The following is a 9,170-nucleotide window of genomic DNA, read 5'->3' as shown; positions in this document are numbered from 1 at the left end:
CCTACTGTTCGTCTGCAAATCACCATAGGTGATTTATCTAGAGTTAGGGAACACCTCTTTGGAGTTAAGTCCATCGCTACTGAGCATCCTCTCTTCTTTGGCCAAGATCTTGTCCAGTGAAGGAACACCTTAATTCCTCTATTATGCATGACAGCCGCAGCCCCAGATGAACCTGCGGGTGAGACACCGCCCTTAGAAGATGATCAGCTATCTGCTGGCAGTAGTACCACGACTGCAAGACCAGCCTGGCAATCCCCACAATGAACCTGGCTTTGATCCTGTGGCCGCCCTCCTCACTTCCTACCTTAAGCAGGGAGTAGCTCGTCCTAGAGCAGACGGAGGATGCCAACCTGAGGCGCCACCACTGAAAAATAAGTGAAGGTCCTTCTGAAAGATGACTTGCTCCTGGAGGACGAGGTACTCTGCCAGGTAAACCATGGGTGAAATGAGTCAACTCAAGTTATCCATTGACTTGTAGTGGTACCTCTGTACTTGCTGCAAGACCTCCAATTGGCCCACGATGGTATTGGCAGCACTTCAGCGTCACCCAGACCAACAGAGCCATTGAAGGTAAATCCTACTTGCCTGGTCTGAAAAAAACTGTCAAGGTTTCCATAGCCACGTGCCCTACATGCCAGATAACTGGAAAGCCAAATGAGGTCATCCACAAGGCTCTTAGTAAGAGCATTCCCTCAGTTGGTATCCCCTTTCAGAATATCATCGACTGCTAAATACGCCCCAAGGACATATCAAAAGTAAGACAGGAAATAATCACTATTGTACCATAATAGAATGATTCACAAGGTATCCTAAAGCTATTCCCATCAGGAGTGAGGGCTCCAAGAACAACGTCAAAGAAGTCTAAAATTTTTATGTCATTTTGGTCTCCCTGCAATCATTCAGTGATCAAGGGCTACATTTTATGTCAAAAAGAGTTCCGGTTCAGCATGGCCATGGCCAGCCATGGTATCGTGCATACCCAATCTACCTATTATCACCCAGAAAGCCAATGAATAGTGGAACGGTACCACCAGAACCTCGGCTCCACTCTGTCCAAACTCGAACATGAAGGAGGAGCAACCTGGGAGGATAACCTCTCCTACACCATCTTTGCAATTAACCAAAGTCCCTCCGAGACCTGAGGGTATAGCCCCTTCAAGCTCCTATATGCCCACTCAACTTGGGGCCCCCTCAGCAACCTGTATGAGGCCTGGGCCAAACCAGCAAGGACAGACAGGGCGAAGGGCCTGCTCAACATTCAGTGACATCTTCGGGCTGTGTGGGTGGTCACTCAAGCAACAGAGGTCTCAACCCAAGAGCAAGTCAAGCTCAAGCTGTATAAAACACACCAAACCCAATCCTACAACATCAGGACCCAGTTTACAGGACCTCATAATATACTGGAAACCGAGGGATCCTAAATTACCTTGTAATAGACTGTCTGTGAAGGTTGGCTAAATGGCTCCATTTAAGTCTATTAAAACCCTACCTGACACAAGAAGAAAAGCTATTACTCTGGGGCTTAAAGAGCACTAACAAAATGATATGCGTCGGCTACTCAGCACACCAGCAAGTAACCCAAGACTGTCTCAGATGTACTGACATTCTGGAGCAGACCATACACCTGCAGGAATGTGCCACTCCGATGGCCAGGAAAAGGATTACTATCTATACACCTAAAAAAGCATTATCATATTTTTAGATTTCCCATCTGTAAAATAATTGAAAGCACTCTTTGAAAATATTCTAATGAAGGAAAATGCAGAAGAATACTACCAGATACGAAGCACAAATTCTCAACAAATTCTAGACAATTTGGAATCCAACTACGAAACTTACTTAAAATTTGGAAGAGACGTAAGACTTACCATGAGAGAGCACATGGACAGAATGTGTAGTGAATCTAATTTTTGAAGGTAAGGACATTTTTACACTTACACAAATGTCACATTACTTGTACTCCTCAAGTTTATATAAAGTCAGACATAGCAAGATAGCCTTAGAAATAACAAACAATTAAGGAGGAAAACTAAACCTAAAATAGGTTACAGAAATAGATCTAGCTCAAGTCTACTCCATCCCTATTCAAATTGTAGAAAGGGAAACCATTGATACACCTGTAGCACGATTGAGAATGAGAATGAAAACACAGCTTATGAAGCCAAAATGAGAAGAGCTAGAATACATATTCACTGAAATCCCCAAGCTATTGTCCCACAAATTAAAAATATAATTTAAGTATCTAAGCCAGATCATATTGCAGGGTTTGATAAACAACAAAATTTCTGTTTCGAAATATTCCATGTACAAGTTAGAAAACTCCACATGCCACAGCCAATTTTTTTTTTTAATTGCCACTGAAAGGAAACCCATTATTAGTTACGCAGAGGTTGAATATGGTTATAACTTCCTCTTTAGAAAATACAACACGTCAGCAATCTGGGCTTAGGTAAATAATGACTCGATGTCTAGGCTGAGCAATTTAATATCATTTGCTGGGATATTTAAACTGTTAAATGTTTGTATAAAATCCTTTGCATGCAAAATGTGGGAAGAGAGAAGGTTCTTAGAGAGGGAGATATAAGGTTGCAAGCCATTTGGATAATTTACACGTGAAAGAACCCCTGCTAGATATTATGGGGCATAGAGGAATCCCATCTTTATGCTTTTTTGGGAGACCATAAAAATAGGGGAGAGAAGTGTTGACTATCTTGAATGACTCAAGTAATTCTATGTTGTTCTTAATATCCCTAATGGTTCCGACTGATTTGTTAAATTGGACAGCCTGGACAAAGATGAAGGGTGGCTCTTGACACTCAGGCACTAGGGAGCCAAATATGGCGCTCTAAATCTGATCACTCGGGAGAAAATTAACCTGAGCTGTGCCAACCACTATAGGATGGCTGAGGTCTGAGAAGCGGTTCCTTAAACCACTTACAAGGAGGAGGCAGAGATCGTTTTACGTTGGTTGTGCATCTCTTCAAAGAACAAGACTCCCCTAGAAAATACTATCAGCAACTCTTTGTCAGGACTAATAGTCTCAGAGTTGGAAGACAATCGCTGCACATTAACTGTGATGTCTTCCCAAAGACTGTCTGTCGAAGCCTGGGATTGTGCAATAGACTTGACTGAGGTGGTGACTACCTGTGGGCAAACCCCACCAGCCTCCCTTGGACCTCTGGTATGTCTTCTCCAAGGTTTAGGTGAGCATAACATGGCCCCTCATCTAGGAGAACCGGTGGGACGAACAGCCATCTCCTCAACTTGCACTTGCGCGTATTCCGATTCACTTCTCAATGAGTAAAGCATTTCAGTTCACTAGGAATTGTATAGCCTAAAGTGAATTGAAACTTACTACCCTAATCATAGTCTAAGTTTTATATGACGACACCCAGATTACGTACTTCACTCATTCTGAATTACATTCAAGATATTGCATTGCGTTGTGTAATATGAACTTACTATCAATGCGAATGTCAGATGCGTTACTCCTAGCCTGAATTGTGTGAGATCAGTGAAAGCACAATCTCTAGTGCTTCACAACCCTCATCTAAAGGAAACCATAAGAAATCCTCCTTATTCATAGAAATGCATATCTCCTACAGGAATTTCAATAAATTAACTAGCATATGGAAGGAATACTTGAGTGGCTTAGACGTCCCGACGACTCTCATAGATCTGCTGAAAACCATTTTGCCTGGACAATATCTTATCTATGACTGCTCACTTGCGGCTGTCGCTAACAAACACCAAACCAATCGAATAACTGTTGAATTAACAAACAACTGACAACCTGTACTTAAGCACTATCACATGTATGCTTACAATCCAATACATGAAATAACCAACCACATGCTTTTCACAACTAAGTACAAATACAACAAAACATTAATTATAGCTTGCTTTCACACAATACACACTACCATTTGCCGTAAATGAGGAAAATATACAAAACTACATTACAACTTGTGGCAAAGTACGATCTCTCTTGTCGAAGTTTAGTCAGCGGGCCACTATCTTTTTTGTATTTTCACAGAACACTTTCTCCATAAGGACCTTTAGGGATGCCCCTAATTCAGCCACTGTATTAACCACTAGGTCAATTTTGTGATCAAACCTGCACTCGAGACTGGGAATGGAAGCATGGATGCTAAGTACAGGCATAGGTGGTACAATGGTAGGGGGGCTTAAGATGGGAGACAAGGCTCGAACAAAAGAAGAAGGAATAGAAAAATCGTCTACAATATTACGTCTAGGTGTAGATTCTAGGCTACATGCCATACTTTCAGCTCTATCTGCCACCTTATTCTTCCTATCCTTATCAAGCTTATCTAGATGGGTTTTCAACACCTTCCATTGCTTATCACCCCAATCCTTACACTCATCATATGTTAGTTCTTTCGTACATGAATGCCCCATACAAGTAGCAAAACTCATATGAGAGTCATAAGTAGATTTTGTTAACCTTGTCTTACAACCCTACCAAAAATATCTGATGCTGGAATTGAGTCCAACATTATAAAAACCACAAAACAGGTTATAAAAAACCCAGGCTAACTCTAACAAGCTTGAAGGGTAAGTAATTGAAAGAATACTTCACCACACCCTGGAAGATATGCCCAAAATACATAGGAAATCATTGAAAAAAGAGCTACTACATACTTCGAAATCTGTAAAAAATTAATTAAACTCGTTGTTGCTCCTGTTGTTCCCTGATAGTGGGCGGGGCTAGTCACTTAGACAAAAAAAATGGAAGTGCTACCACGATTTTTAAAAATAAGTCGCTGCACGGGTGGAAACTATGGCTATGTAATTACTTGGCAAGTTTCTTATATGAAAACTTAATTTTTTACTTAAACTCTAATATGGAAAATTTGATTTAAAGCTCTTTAAAATTCAAAATATCTTGCACAGAACCTCCTCACTGATTTTCTTAACCTACACACAACCACATGGGCCGATTAAGAAGATAAAAATTAGTTTTGTAATTTAAAGTTATGGGTATTGGTTTAGGTACAAAACAATACACTAGGTTTGGTTAGACTGGGATACATTACTGTATTTCATTATGGTTTACTGCACTATATGCCAACTTAAGTTAAGAGTGGGTAGAGGCAGTTAGGCAGGACCAGATACAGATATCCAGCGATACTTTAATTCATAATCCACATGAAATATTTATATAAAAAAAGGCAAAATGCCTAAAATGACATTTTCCATTTAAAATATAGGGGGAAATGAATCATAAGTTGTGTATTTACTGATAAAGGCGTGAAGGGCTGCATTATCTATCTATATGGACATTACTGCTGTTCTGAAGGTGCTCCATTTTGAAGTTGTTCCATTACCAGTTATTGGGTACTGAGAGGAGACAGGTGCTTGTTGCATATGCACTATAAGCAAGCAATACTGAAACTAATTTGTTTTTCTGATACATAATAATTACTATTTTATATTTTTCAACCAACTAAAAATACAGGAAATACCCTGTTAATATACCTGGATGGTTTTAGACCTTAGGCATTATTGTCAACAGCTTCTTCTGCATAACCCTTTGAGAATGATGAATGATGTCAAATGATGTGGAAAGTCTGGAGAGAAGTTGGAGATAGTCTGACTTTATCTCCTGTACTGAACACACACAAGCCTTAAAATCGTACAAGCATATGCAGGGTATACAGTATTTTTTTCTTAAATATTGTTAAATATAATAATTATGAACTGGGGTTCCGTTCTTGAGACGCATCGTAAGTCGAAAATCATTGTAAGCCGGAAAATCTTCAAAAAAGATAAGGGTGTATTAAAAACTATGTAAACTGCATTCTATTGCATTTTTCATAAATAAAACATCAAATATTACTTATTTTGTATTTTTGGAGTCATATTTCTTCCGCCAGACCGGTGCCGTAAGCGTCATAGCCCTCGTAACCTTGGAACATGTGTTGTGAACTTGAAAATAATTTCTGATGAATAAAATTGAAAACTGTTGTAACCTCGGAATGTCGTACGCCAAACCCGTCGTAAGACTGCCTTATAGCAAGCTTAAGTAGCAGTGGTACTGATCATCCTGGGATCCTTAAGAATACTTAAGGATAGAAAAAAAATAAAAAATAAAAAACTCAAAAAAGCAAATCCCTGTTGTAGGCTAACTTACAACAGGGATTTGCTTTTTTGAGTTTTTTATTTTTTTTTTTTTTTTATCCTTAAGTATTCTTAAGGATCCCAGGATGATCAGTACCACTGCTACTTATGCTTGCTATAAGGCAGTCTTACGACGGGTTTGGCGTACAACATTCCGAGGTTACAACAGTTTTCAATTTTATTCATCAGAAATTATTTTCAAGTTCACAACACATGTTCCAGGGTTAATCATTTGGCTTCATGACATCAAAACTAGCACGTTATTCTGAAAAATAAATTTTCTACCAATGGTTGCTTTGTGAAAAAGTCTGTTGATGATGATCTCAAGTGCGTGGGGGTTTGTTGGGGGGTCATGGTGGCCAAAGCTTCTGGCTAGGTGTGTACCTAGCCCCTTAAATTAGGGTAAATAGGATGCATGTTGCAACATTAGGAGTCCAGGTTAAGGATCCAGTGCCCCTGATTAATTTATCTAAGGAGGCATATTAACTTTTTATGATTTTCAACCAGCTCGGTGAGGACCAAGTCCTAGGCTAGATTAAGGTTAGGTTTTTGAGGGTTAAGCTAAGATGCACACCTGTATTCTAGTGAGAGTTTTGTCACTCTAGGTTACGTTCAGTTGGGCGCCTGTCCCCTGCCTAAGTTAGGTACCAGCAACCAGGGTAAGGTAGGGATGCACTCCTGTAGTTTAGACTAGCATTTTAAAGGCACTGCTAGGCCGGGTGAAAGGGGTGCAGGGGGCCCAGTTTCCTAGGTGATGAAGGGACTGAGCCTAGTACCTAAGTTAGGTGCCAGCACCCAGGGTAAGGTAGGGATGCACTCCTGTAGTTTAGACTAGCATTTTAAAGGCCTGCTAGGCAGGGTGAGGGGCAGGGGCCCAGTTTCCTAGGTGAGTGAAGGACTGAGCCTAGTACCTTAAGTAAGTTTGGGAGAGTTAAAGGTTAGATGCCCCACTTAACTGTCATTGCTGTTTCCATGCTCCATGAAATCTTCTGTGATTGTTCCAGTAAATAATTATGATCTACAAATTTCTTCACCTGATATGTTCTGTTCTACACATTTCCTAACTTTCTGACCTGTGCATTGCACTACTTCTTGGTTTTCCCCACCCACAAACCCCAGTCCCCTTAATTGTTAGTAGGAGGGGAGAAAGGGGAACATAAAAAATGTTATTTACTCCAAAAATAAAGGTTAGGTAAAAACTAAGGAAAATAAAAAATTAAAAAAATCGGAAAATTTATGGTTCATGATTTTGGCTCCAAAGTTACACTAAGCTGGTTTAGGTCTGAGTGCCTTTTCATATGTACTCTTTTATTGATGGTACATTAAGCTAGGTTAGGTCTGCCTGTCCTGGTGGAATGAAGCCACCTTCATCAGGTAGGACCTGGCGCTCTCCATTTGGTTAGGGAAGGTTAGATTAGAATATGTCAGTGTAACTGACCTAGCCATATCTCTGTACTATAAAGTTTGATTTGTGATTGTTTCCAATTATAGACATAAACCATTTACTTTTCGATGGTTCTGCTTGTGCTTAATGCAGTTTTACCAAAAGTGTTTGTTCTTTGGATTTCCCACACCCAAAAGCTGTTTCATAAGAGTAGCCCCTAAAATTGTTTGATGTACTAGAAAGCAGAGGAAATGTATAATGCACCAGTAGCAACTGTTAGAAATGCACGAACCACTTGAGAAGCAGTTCGATACTACCTACCTATAGGCTGTGGCTTATGTATTAAAATAAAAATTAATGCATCATACTTTACCTTTCTACATCCCCCGAAATGCCATTTACGACCTAATTAAGTTAAATGTTTCGTCTTATATTATCCAATGTCTTGATAAGTGTTCATGGTTACTTGGTATAATGGTAGTCTATACTCTATAGCATCATTTGGCCTCTGTAGTGAAGTTCTTACCTCCGCTTACGTTCTTCGATTTCTGAGACTTCGTCTTAAATGTCACTGCCCCTTTCAGCTGTTACCCCATAATCCATATTGTGCCTCTTTTCCTCCTACTTCTTCAGTGTTAATAGTTGCAAAATTCACAATGCATAATGAGTTCTAGCGAATTATTTATTTATTTTTCTTTTTAAAATTCACCACAATGGCAGTCTTCGGAAACGTATTGTAACGCCTTTGTAGACTCCCGACGAGTCACCATGGATCTTGGAAATTTGAAATCAGTCCCTGCCTCAGTATAGGTTGAACGCTTAGTGTATTATTGTTGTAGGATTTTATATGGGAGAACGTTCGTTGGGGCTCCTCTAGGTCGATCTTAATCCTTTAATACCAGACCTAGGTCTGAGGCTTAATACTTTGCCGTTTGATTCCCATGTATAGTATTGCCATAACTATTGGTTTGGTTCCTCATTTGGAAAATGTCTTACTTCGAAATGTATTTAACCTTTATGCGAGAAACTGTATGTCTGTCTGTCTATGTATTTATCTATCTAATCTATCATCTATATATATATATATATATATATATATATATATATATATATATATATATATATTCCTTCTTCAAGGGCAGAAAATATCACCTGTATGCATGTGTTATCATGCTGGTGTGTACAGGTTTCCTGCGAATACTGGAATGGGAATATCCGTCTAAGAATGGTTTACAGTCAAAGAGACAACTGCAGGCAACATGATCTGGTTTCACAATATGCTTCATTAATATGTAACTATCACAGAACAATATGTATCAGACGATATTTACATAAAGGTGTATCTGAAACTTTTCTGGTTAAGATCAGAATGCCCAACACAAGTTGCCCTTTCCAACTCCGAGATGGAAAAGCAGTTATAAGAGCAAGAAATAACTCGTGATGCGTAAAAAAGCAATATCAGAGTAAACAGTTAACAGAAAAGTAGCAAAAAAGCCTCAGGTGGCCAGCCCTCGTGGAAGTACCCCTTGTTTGCTGATCTCTCTCTCTCTCTCTCTCTCTCTCGTTTTTTCCTTATTATGTGTGGGTAACCAAGACTTTACGGGTCATGACAGACAAATCCTTATTTAAGACGTATGAACGGAAA

Source organism: Macrobrachium nipponense, chromosome 3 (genome assembly GCF_015104395.2).
Source record: "Macrobrachium nipponense isolate FS-2020 chromosome 3, ASM1510439v2, whole genome shotgun sequence".
Lineage (NCBI taxonomy): Eukaryota > Metazoa > Arthropoda > Malacostraca > Decapoda > Palaemonidae > Macrobrachium > Macrobrachium nipponense.
Note: the sequence above shows the minus strand (reverse complement) of the source record.